Raw genomic sequence first — 15,447 nt, 5'->3', positions numbered from 1 at the left:
CGGGGAAGCAAAAATCATGGAGGAGGTGGAGGGCATGGGTGGTGTCCCGAATGTAGGTGGGGGGTTCTTGGACTAAGGGGGACAGGACCGTGTCGAGGTGTGCGGAGATGAGTTCGGTGAGGTAGGAGCAGGCTGAGACAATGGGTCAGCCGGGGCAGTCAGGTTTGTGGATTTTGGGCAGGAGGTAGAAACGGGCGGTGCGGGGTTGTGGGACTATGAGGTTGGAGGCGGTGGATGGGAGATCCCCTGAGGTGATGAGGTTATGGATGGTCTGGGAGATGATGGTTTGGTGGTGGGAGGTGGGGTCATGGTCAAGGGGGCAGTAGGAGGAGGGGTCCTCGAGCTGGCGTTTAGCCTCAGCAGTGTAAAGGTCAGTGCGCCAACACCTCTGGGACACCCGAACCAACCAACCCAACCACCCCGTGGCTCAACACTTCAATTTCCCCCTCCCACTCCACCAAGGACATGCAGGTCCTTGGACTCCTCCATCGCCAGACCATAGCAACACGACGGCTGGAAGAAGAGCGCCTCATCTTCCGCCTAGAAACCCTCCAACCACAAGGGATGAACTCAGATTTCTCCAGTTTCCTCATTTCCCCTCCCCCCACCTTGTCTCAGTCCCAACCCTCGAATTCAGCACCACCTTCCTAACCTGCAATCTTCTTCCTGACCTCTTCGCCCCCACCCCCACTCCGGCCTATCACCCTCACCTTCACCTCCTTCCACCTATCGCATTTCCAACGCTCCTCCCCCAAGTCATTCCTCCCTACCTTTTATCTTAGCCTACTTGGCACACTCTCCTCATTCCTGAAGAAGGGCTCATGTCCGAAACGTCGATTCTCCTGCTCCTTGGATGCTGCATGACCTGCTGCGCTTTTCCAGCAACACATTTTCAGCTCTGATCTCCAGCATCTGCAGTCCTCACTTTCTCCTATGGAACACATGACCCCCAGCCATTGCACAATCTAGCTTGCAATGTGCAATATAAGGGAGTTATTGCTGTGATTTGCTGTAATAATAGATGCTAGCTATTTAAGTGAATCTGCAAGCTGAGCAATCCTTTAATATATCTTCAAATGAACAAACTATTTTTAGTTTGCTAGTTCTGCAGCCAGATAGATACGTTTGTGTTCGGCAAACAAAGAACCAAATATGCTGGCAGTAATATGAATTTGAGGACCATAAGAACAGCCACAGACAAGACAACTTGTCTGGTTTGGTATGCTTTCCTTTATTGATCAGAATATTGAATATATGAGTTGGGAGGTCATGTTGCGACTGTGCAGGATATTGGTTAGGCCACTGTTGAAATATTGGTATTGAAATCCCAATCCAAGGCAGAATGCACGAACAAATGATGCTTGTTTGAACATTATGAACACTATTTGTAGATTGTCTTGACCCGTACTTCATACAAATAACAAACTGGTTTTGAGTCAGGCTGTGTGAGTTACAGGGCTGACATTTCCATGTGAAAGAAAAAGTAAAACATGCAAAAAGTTTGAAGAGTTACCAAAATCAGAACCGGGAACATCAGAAAGCTGACCAACAAATTTCCTACTAAGAACTGGAAAACCACAGAAACCCTATCTTAATTTGGGCTTTTTAAACAAAGGATGGAATTATACTTTTTAGGCTGTCCATCACAGAAGCAGATTAACAAATGGTTAAAAAGAAGGATTGAAAAAGATGTGTACAATGTGTAAACAATTAGCTTCTGTCTGAGGAAAACTGAAAGGTCCTGTTTAGCTATGGAACATGCTGGAGGAATAGTTTGGTATAAAACTGAACTTCTAGGTTCACTTTTCAGAGCTGATGATTACAGACAACAGCTACAAGCACCAATTGATCAGTTCACCATTTGGTGCTGTGACCAGGACAAAGCTGTATTTTTTTCAGAGGCTGGGCTGTCTCAGCAGATAATGGAGTTAATTATAGCTTCAATACCAATCAAAGTCTTATTAAAATAATCTTTTTGGGAAAAAAATAATGTTTATGATACACTAATAAAATATGGCAGACAGAAATGAAGCCATTGTGGATAAATAACACCTGTGAGCATTGAATCCCAGCATTGTCATAGTGATCAGGGTGCAAATCTAGTCATGTGGGTAGTGTGGTATGTCACATACACCATGAAGTTGGTCCATGTTTCAAGATCTTTGCAAGTCATCTTATGTAAAAAGACCAATGCAGCAAACTTAGCTTTGCAGGTTTGTGCAGAGGATCCAAGAAAACACAGAAAAACTATAAACAAGTGCAGCATAGTGACAGCAACAGCAGGGAATGTGTCAGAGACCCACACATAATGCACGTTCTCCCCGGGTCTGCGTGAGTTTCCTCTGGGTGCTCCGGTTTCCTCCCACAGTCCAAAGATGTGCAGGTCAGGTGAATTGGCCATGCTAAATTGCCCGTAGTGTTAGGTAAGGGGTAAATGTAGGGGTATGGGTGGGTTGCGCTTTGGCGGGTCGGTGTGGACTTGTTGGGCCGAAGGGCCTGTTTCCACACTGTAAGTAATCTAATCTAATCTAATCTAATCTAAACATATGTACAAGTTTAAAGGCAAAATATCGCGGATGCTGTAAATCTGAAATAAAATCAGAAAATTCGGGAGAAACGCAACAGGTCTGCTCATATCTGGGGAAAGAGAAACAGAATTAACATTTTGAGTCTAATATGACCTTTTACAGGTTAATAGCTCGACTTATCAGGGTGAAAATGCAGAATAGAAAATCTTTCACCCAGAAAGGGAAAAGGCTTTTCATGTTATGAATGTGGAACAATGTGTGGATGAAGTCAAACAGTTTGATGCTTTTGCTATTATCAGATTCATGTGCATGAAGAAAAGCAGCAAATACACACTCACATCATGGCCATGTCATCCAACACACAATGGACTTGCTGAGTGAATGATTCTCACTATTGAGGAATTAATTGTTACATGTATGGAGAAATGAACAGAATTTCTGTATTTCTGTGCCACACTTCAGATCTAGATATGGGTTTACCATCATCTGTGTAAGTGCTGTTCATAAGGCAGGTTAGGACAAACTTGCTAAACCATAACCTGTCCAAATTCTCAAAAGTACATGCCAAACTTCTTGAAAAGCAAAGGAGAGCAGAGATGGCATACAACCAACATGCGGTTGCATGCAAGATAGAAAGGTCAAGTCAAACATCCTACTCCAGGAACCTAGTAACCTTCTGATGTTTCCAGCGGATGTGTGATCCTATCTTACAACAGCTAATGGGCTGATATTAAAGAGAAACAAAATTAAACCAAGGAAATTGTACAACTATGTAACATTCAGCACTCCAATTGCACATCCTCACAGCCAAAGCTAAATTCAGAATATAGAATTGCTTTCACAATGATCTTCCAAAATCAGGCCTTCAGTATTATGCAAGATACTGTGATAAAGATGTATAAGATCATATTAACACTTTTGGAAGTATATGCTTTTGAAGTAGAGGCAAAGGATTTTGATCTCAGTTCTGTGAAGATAATTATGACTTTCATGTATCAGTTACAAGGAAGTGTGTGAAATAATTATATGCCTAGCAGGATACCTGTGTTATTAATTGATGGGATATTGAAAATGTTGAGGTTACAATATTCAGAGAAAACAGATCAAGGTCACTAGTTCCTTGTTCCAATTCTACTTGGTCTTTCTGTGGTAAACTGATGACATCACTATTTCGGCTTTCTTCTCTCATCTGGAATTGGTAAAGAGTTATAATTTTTGTCTTCAATTTCCACCCCTCTCAACTTTGCCTGGAGCATAGTCGACTCTTCCCTTCCCTTCCTCGATATCTTTGTTTCCATTTCTGGCCACCATAGGTTGCCCACCGATATCATTATAAACCCACCACCATCCATTACCTCCAGCAAGATGGCACCACCAGCCACATGGTCTTTGTGACATTTTCTACTTCCAAGTTGGAATCTCTGGTTTGATATGTTTAAAGTTTGAAATGGATATCTGCATTATTTGAGAAGTTGTTTATTATTCTAATATTGAAACTGATAATTATCAATATGCATTTTAAACCGTTTTCTTGCAGTTTTATTTAACGCACTAACCCTGCATTCCCAAGGGGAGCCTCTTTCCAGGCTGCACATCTAGATAACGAGATTTGTATACTTTTGTGGGGATTTTAAGACTCCGTTGTGCTGTATGCTTCACGTAAAAGTCACGCTATGTTCCAGCACACAGTGTTGTCTTTGAAGATGCACCTCACTTTCCACATGTCAGGAACTCTGAATGCATGTTTGCCATTCTATCAGTCATCAGAGCATACCAAGTCTGTCATTGCTCCAAAAAATAAGTAACTACTATTCATTCAAATGGCCATTAAGGATAATTCAGTCATTCTTTTTCTTCTTTTGGGAAAGCTTTACACAAAAGAATAAGTCAACCACTTTGCAGACCCAGAACCATTTAAGCATTGCTTTAAATATTTATTATGTACAAGTATTTTGTATGTGCTCCTGCTGTCATGAATGACAGTGATCGCACTTACTGAAACTATGTGGTTTACGTGCTTTTTCAGAAAAATTACTTCCCTCTGTGCATCCCTCCAGTGCCTGAAATCAATGAGATGACAACTCTGAGTACGGGATTCTTCAGAGTGATGAGGTTCCTTCAGATTGGTCTCAAAACTTTCTGTAATTGTTGTGTGGTCTGTCTGCTCATGCCTGTTTCCTAATATACAACAAATCATTTCAACTCACAGGTCAAGATTTCCATCACCATACAGAGCCTCTCCATCATGACAAAATGGTGGAAATGGCTGGGAAATACAGCTTGGGAAAAACGGAAGTCCCTGTGACATTTTCTTTTTCCCCCATTTTATCAAGGAAGTGACAGGAGTCAGACTGGGTTTGTTAAAATGCATTTTACACAGGTAGCCGGCCACTTAAATGATAGCAGCCTATACTGAATTAGGATTTTGACATCTTCACAGTATTTAATTGCTTGTGTGCACACTAGACTAGATCAGAACTAGTGCTTGTTTGTATTTTTTTTATTATGCTTTCATGGGATGATGGCATCATTACCTAGGTCAACATTTATTGCCCGTCACAGAAGGCAATTGAATCAAATTGCAATGGTCTGGAGTCACGTGTTGTTCTGACAGGGTAAGGATAGCCATTTTCTTCCCTAAGGGGAATTACATCTTAATTAACAGCTTGAAGTGCTTGTAGAATATGTTTTTTTTTGTTTTCCTAAGGAATTAAATGTTTGAGCAAAATGTTCATTTTCATCAGAGGTTAGTTGAAAGAATTTCAATGCAGTAGATTTTATCCATTTTTTTTCTTTGAAATTGTGATGCCATCAATAAACATGACTTTATTTTATGTCAGCATAGCCCCTAATATGTGCCAATGAAGGGTATGAGTTGTCTCAGCATGAGTAGATGAAGGCAGGGAAAAATGAGTTAGGAGAGGAGCAATTGTCATTGGGAATATGTGACATCAGGGTACAGGAGCATAGAATGGCATGGAGGCCATAAGGTTGGGCAGACGGCCATAGGTTTACATAGTGAGGGTGAGCTGACATTGGTCAAGATTGATGGAGCATTTGGAATGTTTGTGAGAAGGATATGGGATGGAGGTACATTTTTGTTTTTTTAAATTTATCTTTCATACAAGATCGACACCTTGGGCCTAGGCAACAGTTGGCGGTTATTTCCAAATTAGATAGCATGACTATAGATATTCCATTCATGGCTACAGTATGTAAAACTACAACAGAGAGTAGTAGAACTGGATAGATTGGTGTTTTCTGCAGGAGGCCAGCCGCGATGGTCTCGATGGGCTGAAGCTCCACTTTCTGTGACTAAATAACTCTCTGACCCAATGGAAGGGTATAATAGGAAGCTGAGATCTTAACACTACAACAATAAATTTTACTTATTTAGTGCCTTCAATGTATTTTGCATAACTTCAGCAGGGTCAAAATGTCCTAGTTGATTCACAGGACATTTTCAGATGTATTGATGGAAAGAAATTCAGATGAGAAGATATTAGGTCAGGTGACCTCAGGAACTCTAAAAAATGACATGAAAGAATAAAAAAGATGTGAAAGCAAAGAGGTTTAGGGAGGATACTTCAAATATTGAGACTATTTGCTGCTGACAGCATGGCTACCAATGAAGGTGTGGTGACTACAGAGATTTAAGGAAGTTGCAGAGCTGGAGAAGATTACATGGAAAGATAGGGATGAGGTATTTAAAAGAAAATTAATTTCAAAATGATTACTTTTCTCTCATATAGGATTTTGAGAACTTCAACTTACTATAATTTGTTGGAAAATAATGGATGGAGAAGATGTTTATTTTAGATATGCTGTCCTGACAGTTAATGTTCCATGTCGTTAGAATTAGAAACTCATCCCTATAATAAGAGGAGCTGAATATGTTGTGCAATGTGTTATGTGTTTATTTTTAAATTGAGCCTGAAAAGGCTGTAAAGGTTTTTGGACCTCCCCTTGCAGATTTTTAGTAGCCACCAAAAATCTTTCTAACAGGCAACCGAGTTCTGTGTGTACAGCCCTTCAACTTGACACACAGACACCTCCTCCCAGGCATTTTGCTGCTTAATTTTGTAAGACCTGATGTCCTTGTGTTTTCTAAATATATCTAGCAATGCAGAATCACAAATGCTGTAGCAGTCTAGCCTCTGCAAACTACCATTTGAAAATTTCTGGGTAATTTCGCTTTGCATCTATGCCCCTTTACCATCTTGACACAAAATTAATCAAAGCTTGCCCCCACAAATAATATTGCATTATGGCTGTCCCAGTGATTATGAAACAGTTCCAAATCCCAATTCTAACATTACAAATATCTAAGTACTGCTTTTGTGCACACTGAAACCTCATTCCTTAACAGTGACATATGGAAAATTGGGAGGATCATACTTTTTTTTAACTCTCATGCAGATTCCACACTAGGATCTGGATTGAGTGAACCTGACAGTGTACCCTGACTCTGTATCTCCTTTTTTGTAAGCAGATCTGTAATAGTGTCAATGAGGCACTTAATGGGCAAATAACAGGCCCTTCCCTAGATTGAGGACCCTAGGGTTTGAGGTCTTAACCAGTGAAACCACTAGCCAATTTAAGGCCAATAAACAGCAGGGCCACCATGAGAACTACAAAATCTACCTGCAGATTGATTGGCCTGAGGAGGGACCTAAGTACAGGTAAGTGATGACAGAAACTGTGTTACAGAGTGTGAGCGGTTTGGATGTTTGGGGAGAGTTTGTTTGCGGTGCTCTCTGAATATTGAAGTCCTCTACACTCCCCCTCAAGTGGTGGATGGAAGAGTGCCTTTAATGGGCACCAAACTCATCACGGGTAAGGGTCCAAGATTTCACCCTGGAATGCACCACCACTGTGTTACTGATACTTTGACACCTGTTCGCTTTGTTGAGCACGCTAATACCTACAGAAAAAATGTTAAATATCAGTAATTTTTTGCATTAAGTGTATTCTTAAAACATAACTTGACAGGATAGGATAAACATTCATTAATTTGTTCGTATTTTTACATTATGCTTAGGGGAATAAACTATTGAATATCAAATTATCATTTGGGATCACACAGGAGGCTAAACATTCAGTAAAAAAAAGGATGAGTTAATTGTACATTGCTTTGATTAAAGAAAAATGAAGACCTCAGGAGCAAATTATTAAAAAGCCAAATCCATCAGAGTACAACCAACCATCCTTCAAGAGAATAACATAATTATTGTAAAGCACATGTAAAATCTAGAGATTAATATTTTAATGCATGCATGCAATTAGATTTGTACTATAAACACTTCCCAGAAACAAAATTTATGTTTTGTCATTCCAAAATGACATATCAAAAGCCATTATCTGTGTTAATATGTTAAGAGAAGACATCGTACTGAAATCTTGTGGTTAGCTTCAATTTTGTGATTAACATACCTATAAAATGTTGTTGACAATAAGTATTTTCCTTTCCATTGTCACCACCTTTGAGATTTGGATCTACAGTGAGATAAAACTCTGTATAATCTTTTCACAGCTGCGTTTTCAATTCCGACACCCTCCTCCACACTGCAGTTTGCTAATTGGAAATCAAGCTTAGTGCCAATTGTAAAGAAAATTATTCAGTACATGAATATACATCTTTTGACTGTTAACACAGAAAAGCATAGCTCCGAGCAATGGGCAATTATTGCAAGGAAAGCACAGGAGGAGAAAGAAGAAAGAAAAGAGCTATTATTTTAAAAATCTTTCCCATGATTTTTGCTTTTTGCCTTTTTATGTTCTTCCATCTGGATCTTGAATATTTTATTTTTTCTCTGACAGCCCTTTCCTTCCTTGTTAATCCTTTACTGTAGAAGTGCTAATTGGCTAAAATTATCTTGCCTTGTCTTCCAACTTGTCTTTTTCTCCCAATTGACTTTTTACACTTGGCTGAAAATCTTGACAAAACTATCCTCACTGATATAGTGGTGACAAAAAGTTTATTTCACATTGTGGCTGAAACATCTGAAACAATGCATGATACAATTATAATGTTGTTGGCTTTAACATTTTAGATGAGTTGCCTAGAGTTCAAGCAACAAAGGTAAAAACATTCTGCAAATGGAAGAGATTAACTAAGAAATGGTAAATCAAGCTAAACATCATAAAATTATAGAGTCATAGAGATGTACAGTATGGAAACAGACCCATTGGTCCAACCCGTTCATTCCGAGCAGTTATCCCAGCCCATTCTAGTCCCACCTGCCAGCACCTCACCCATATCCCTCCAAACCCTTCCTATTCACATACTCTTCCAAATGACTTTTAAATGTTGCAATTGTACCAGCCTCCACCACTTCCTCTGGCAGGTCATTCCACATATGTACTACCCTCTGCATGAAATAGTTGCCCCTTGGTTCCCTTTTATGTCTTTCCCCTCTCATCCTAAACCTATGCCCTTTAGTTCTGGACTCCCCGACCCCAGGGAAAAGACTTTGCCTATTTACCCTATCCATGCCCCTCATAATCTTGTAAATCTCTATAAGGTCACCCGTCAACCTCCGACGCTCCAGGGAAAACAGCCCCGGCCTGTTCAGCCTCTCCCTGTAGCTCAAATCCTCCAAACCTGGCAACATCCTTGTAAATCTTTTCTGAACCCTTTCAAGTTTCACAACATCTTTGCAATAGGAAGGAGACCAGAATTGCACACAATATTCCAACAGTGGCCTAAGCAGTATCCTGTACAACCGCAACATGACCTCCCAACTCCAGTACTCAATACTCTGACCAGTAAAGGAAAGCATACCAAATGCCATCTTTCACTATTCTATCTACTTCCACTTTCCAGGATCTATGAACCTGCCTTCCATATTGAAAGTGTGTAAATCCTGCTAAGATTTGCTTTCCCAAAATGCAGCAGCTCGCATTGATCTGAATGAAACTCCATCTGCCACTTCTCAGCCCATTGGCCCATCTGATCAAGATCCTGTTGTAATCTGAGGTAACTTTGTTCGCTGTCCACTACACCTCCAATTTTGGTGTCATCTGCAAACTTACTAACTCTACCTCTTATGATCTCATCCAAATTATTTATATAAATGACAACCAGTAGAGGATTCAGCATCAATTTTTGTGGCACTCCATTGGTCTAAGGCATCACCCTCTGTCTTCTACCTTTGAGCCAGTTTTGTATCCAAGAATCTCGTTCTCCCTGTATTCCGTGAGATCTAACCTTGCTAACCAGTCTCCCATGTGGAACACCTGACCCAAGGACCCCAGCCCAATTCTGTCCCTTTACACTCACCAGATTTTTATCCACCCCACTGTAGATGGCTAAGTGCTCTGCTGCATAGGTCTAAGGTTTTACTGGCTGTGGAAACAAGTTGATAAACCCACTTAAGGATAAATCACAGGAAGGAAAACAGACAAAAAGGAAATATAGACAGATTGAAGGACAGCGAACCTGGGGGTGAACAACGGCCTGAGGAACGGGGTCAGACAGAGGGAAGTTGGAGCTGAATTCAGAGTCAGAGCTCTGGAGGTGACGTCACCACTCAAAACAAAGAACAAAGAAGAATACAACACAGGAATAGGTCCTTCAGCCCTCCAAGCCTGGCCTGACACATTTTGTCCTTCCATATTAAAACTGTCTTCACTTACAGGATTCGTATCCCTCTCTTCCCTTCCTATTCATGTATTCATTCAGGTGCTTCTTGAAAGCTGCTATTGTGGTTACTTCCACCACTTCCTCTGGCAATGTGTTCCAGGAACTCACCACCCTTTGTGTGAAAGAAAACCCGTGTCCCCTAGCAATTGACCCCTCCGCTCTGGGAAAAAAATCTATTACTTTCCACTCTGTCCATGCCATTTACAATCTGATAAACTTCTAACAGGTCGCATTTCAACCTCCTGTGTTCCAGTGAAAACAAGTCCAGTCTATCCAACCTTTCTTCATTGCTAAAATCCCCCATACCAGACAATGTCCTGGTAAACCTTTTCTGTACACTGTCCAAAGCATCCACATTCTTCTGGCAGTGTGGTGACTTGAACTGTACATAATTTTCCAAGTGTGACCTAACTAAAGTTCTATAAAGCTGCATCATAGCTTGTCTATCCTTATGCTCAGTGCCCCTTGCAATGAAGGTGTATATGCCATAGGCCTTTTTTACTACCTTAGTAGTACTGTCTGTCACTTTCAGTGATCTGTAGATCTGCATATCCAGACCCTTCTGCATGCTTGCTTCTCCTAAAGATTCTGCCATTCACTGTATAATTTTCAGTTATACTTGACTTTTCAAAATTCATCACCTCACATTTGTCCTGATTAAACTCCATCTGTCTTTTTTTTTCTGTTCATGCCTCCAATTGATTAATATCCTCCTGTATCTTCTGACAATCCACAACTCCACCAATCTTTGTATCATTTGCAAACTTACTAATTAGACCAGCTATGTGACCTAAGACCAACAATGACCTAAGATTGGCTGCTCAGGAAAGGTTTGCAGGCTGAATGAGCAGTGTCAATCATTTTGGTGTTGTAGTCTGTGAGGAATAGAGAGCAAGGGCGAGAGGCTTGACACTGGTGAGTAATGGCTTAGGTTGTGGAATCAATTCCTGGAATATTGTTAGTAGTTGATAAGATTGATTGAGTAAATAAGGTTCACAATGGCAGGACTGCTCCTCCTGCAATATGTGGGAAAGCAGGGACACTTCCAGTCTCTGTGGTGACTATGTACATAAGAAGTATGTTCAGCTGCAGCTCCTAATTTTCCACATGTAGTGCCTGGAGCTTTCGATGGACTCCCTCCTTCTTGGCATCTATGAGGCTTTGAATGTTATGGATAGCACGTTTAGTGAGCTGGTCACATCACCAGTGAGGGTTATACAGACAGAGAAGAGTTAGGTGACAACCAGCAAGATGGGTAATTCTGGGCAAGCAGTGCAGGAGTTCCCTTTGGCCAGTCCTCTTTCAAACAGGTACACCGTTTCAGATACTGCCTGGGGGATATCCTCTCAGAGGAAAGTAGCAGCAGCATCAGATCAGTGGCACCATGACTAGCTCTGTTATAGAGCAGGGAAGATCAAAGTGGTAGAGGTCTCCATAGACAGGGACACAGATCAGATTTTCTGTGGCCACAAGTATGACTCTGGACTGGTGTGATTCCTCTCTAGTCCCAAGAAGGTCAAGGATGACTTTGAGTGAGCACAGGATATTGTGAAGGAGAAGAATGTGGTCCATATTAGTACTCATGACAAAGGCAGGAAGAGAGATAGAACATAGAACATAGAACAATACAGCGCAGAACAGACCCTTTAGCCCTCGATGTTGCACTGGCCTGTGTACTATTCACAGCTCATTCCCCTACACTATCCCAAAATCATCCAAGTGCTTATCTAAGGATTCCCTAAATCTCCCCAATTTGGCTGAGTTGACAACATTAGCAGGTAGGGCATTCCACGTCCTTAGCACTCTCTGCATAAAGAACCTGCCTCTGACATCTGTCTTAAATCTATCACCCCTCAATTTGTAGTTATGCCCCCTCGTACAAGCTGACGTCATCATCCCAGGAAAAAGACTTTCACTGTCTACCCGATCTAATCCTCTGATCATCTTGTATATCTTTATCAAATTCCCTCTTAGCCTTCTTCTTTCCAATGAGAACAGGTTCAAGTCTCTCAGCCTTTCCTCATAAGACCTTCTCTCCAGACCAGGCAACATCCTGGTAAATCTCCTCTGCACCTTTTCCAATGCTTCCACATCATTCCAGAAATATGGGAACCAGACTGTAAACAATATTCCAAGTGTGGCCGCACCAGTGTTTTGTATAGTTGTAGCATGATATTGTGGCTCCAGAACTCAATCCCTCTACGAATGAAACTTAACACACCATATGCCTTCTTAACAGCACTATCCACCTGGGTGGCAACTTTCAGGGATCTATGTACATGGACTCCAAGATTCTTCTGCACATCCACAGTACCAAGAATCTTTCCATTGACCCAGTACTCTGCCTTCCTGTTATTCTTCCCAAAGTGCATCACCTCACATTTAGCTGCATTGAACTCCATTTGCCACCTCTCTGCCCAATTCTGCAGTTTATCCAAGTCTCCCTGAAAACTGTAACATTCTTCCAAACTGTCCTCTACTCCACCAACTTTAGTGTCAACTGCAAATTTACTAATCCATCCACCTATGTCTGCATCTAAGTCATTTATAAAAATGGCAAACAGCAGTGGCCCCAAAATAGATCCTTATGGCACACCACGAGTAACCGGACTCCAGGCTGAATATTTTCCATCAACCACCACTCGCTGCCTTCTTTCAGAAAGCCAGTTTCTAAGCCAAACTGCTAAATCACCCTCAATTCCATGCCTCTGCATTTTCTCCAACAGCCTACCATGTGGAACCTTATCAAAGGCTTTACTGAGGTCCATATATACTACATCAACCGCCCTACCCTCATCTACATGCTTGGTCACCTTCTCAAAAAACTCAGTGAGGTTTGTGAGACACGATCTGCTCTTGATGAAACCATGTTGACTATCTGAAATCAAATTGTTGCTTGGTAGATGATTATGAATCTTATCTCTTATAATCCTTTCCAAAACCTTTCCTACAACAGAAATAAGGCTCACTGGTCTATAATTACCTGGGTCATCTCTATTGCCTTTCTTGACAAGGGCACAATATTTGCAATCCTCCAGTCCTCTGATACTAAACCTGTAGACAATGACGACTCAAGTGTCAAAGCCAAAGGCTCCGCGCTCTCCTCCCTAGCTTTCCAGAGAATCCTCAGATAAATCCCATCCAGCCCAAGGAACTTGTCTACTTTCACTCCTTCTAGAATTGATAACACCTGTTGGTAACTAACCTCAATCCTTTCTAGTCTAATATCTCATACCTCATTCTTCTCCTGTACAATATTCTCCTTTTACTGAGTGAAAACTGATGAGAAATGTTCATTTAGCACCTCTCCGATTTCCACAGGATCCACACTCAACTCCCCACTCCTGTCTTTGACTGGCCCCATTCCTACCCTACTCATCCTTTTATTCCTCACATACCTATAGAAAGCTTTAGTGTTCTCCTTTATTCTATTTGCTAAAGACTGCTCATGTCCTCTCTTTACTCTTCTCAACTCTCTCTTTAAATCCTTCCTAGGTGATATGAAACTCTCCATTGCCTCATCTAAAACATTTTGCCTCATCAACACATAAGCCTCCTTCTTCTTTTTAACAAGAGATGCAATTTCAGTTGTAAACCATGGTTCCCTTACCTTTTCACTTCCTCCCTGCCTGACAGGGACATACCTATCAAGGACACGCAATATCTGTTCCTTAAACCAGCTCCACATTTCCATTGTCTGCACCCCCTGCATTTTGCTACCCCATTCTATGCCTCCTAATTCTTGCCTAATTGCATTATAATTGCCCTTGCCCCATTGATAACGTTTGACCTGTGGTGTGTACCTATCCCTTTCCATTGCTAAACTAAACGTACTTGAATTATGGTCATTCTCTCCAAAGTGCACACCCACAACTAAATTAAACACCTGACCTGTTTCATTACCAAGCACCAGATCTACTGTGACCTCCTGTCTTGTTGGCCCTTCGACATACTGTGTCAGGAAACCCTCCTGTACACATTGGACAAAAACTGATCCATCTGTTATAGCATTTCCAGTCAATGTTGGGGAAGTTAAAGTCCACCATAATGACCACCCTGTTCCTTTCACTCCTACCCAGAATAACTTTTTTAATTCTCTCTTCCATCTCCCTGGAACTCTGCAGAGGCCTATAAAAAAATTCCACGCAGTGCTACCTCTCCTCTCCTGTTTCTAACCTCAGCCCACACTAGCTCTGTAGAGGAGTCCTCATCAAACATTCTCTCAGCCACCGTTATACTATCCTTGACTAACAAGGCCACGCCTCCCCCCTTTTATTGCCATGCCTGTTCTTATGTAAGATCTAAACCTTAGAACCTGCAACATCCATTCCTCACCCTGCTCTCTCCATCTCTCCAAAATGGCCACAACATCGAAGTCCCAGGTACCTATCCATGCTGCAAGCTCACCTACCTTATTTCGGATACTTCTGGCATTGAAGTGAAGGGCTTTTGACCAAAACGTCGATTTCGCTGCTCCTTGGATGTTGCCTGAACTGCTGTGCTCTTCCAGCACCACTAATCTAGAATCTGGTTTCCAGCATCTGCAGTCATTGTTTTTACCTACACTTCAAACCAGCACATTGCTGTGACCATGAAATCCTGTCCCTGTCCTTCCAGCTCTCATCCTTCTGTGCACTGCAATTACACATCTGGTTCCCATCCCCCTGCCTAGTTTAAACCCACCTGAATAGCACCAGCAAAGATGAAGTCTTGCAAAGGGAGTTCAAAGGTTAGGTGGAAAGTTGAAAAGCAGGAGCTCCAGGGTTGTAATCTTGAGATTACCTCCTGTACCATGTGCCAGTGAGGCTAGAAATAGGAAGATAGTACAGTAAAACATATGGCTTAAGAGCTGGTGTAGGAGCATGGGCTGCAACTGTCTATATAATTGGGATATCTTCCAGAGCATGTGAAACCTGTACAAGAACAGGTTGCACCTAAAATGGAGAGGGTACCAACGTCCTGGCAGGGAGGTTTGCTAATGCCACTCAAGAAGATTTAAACTAGTTTGGCAGCGGGGGTTGGAAACAGAGCAGTAGGTGAGCAAGTAAAATGACTGATGAGGAGTGTGAGAACAAGGTCCATAATAATAAGAGGAAGAACCGATAGGGGGAGTTACTGAACCTGGCGGGACTGGCAGTCTGAAGTTTACTTGCTTCAATGTGAGTAGTGTGACAGGTAAGGCAGATGAACTGGCAGCTTGGATTAATGCAAATAACTATGATGTTCTATGATGTTGTAACTATTACAGAGATTTGGTTGACTGAGGGATGAAAC

The sequence above is a fragment of the Hemiscyllium ocellatum genome, chromosome 6, assembly GCF_020745735.1.
Source record: "Hemiscyllium ocellatum isolate sHemOce1 chromosome 6, sHemOce1.pat.X.cur, whole genome shotgun sequence".
Classification (NCBI taxonomy): domain Eukaryota; kingdom Metazoa; phylum Chordata; class Chondrichthyes; order Orectolobiformes; family Hemiscylliidae; genus Hemiscyllium; species Hemiscyllium ocellatum.
The sequence above is the reverse complement of the archived record's forward strand: the minus strand, read 5'-3'. Positions refer to the sequence as shown.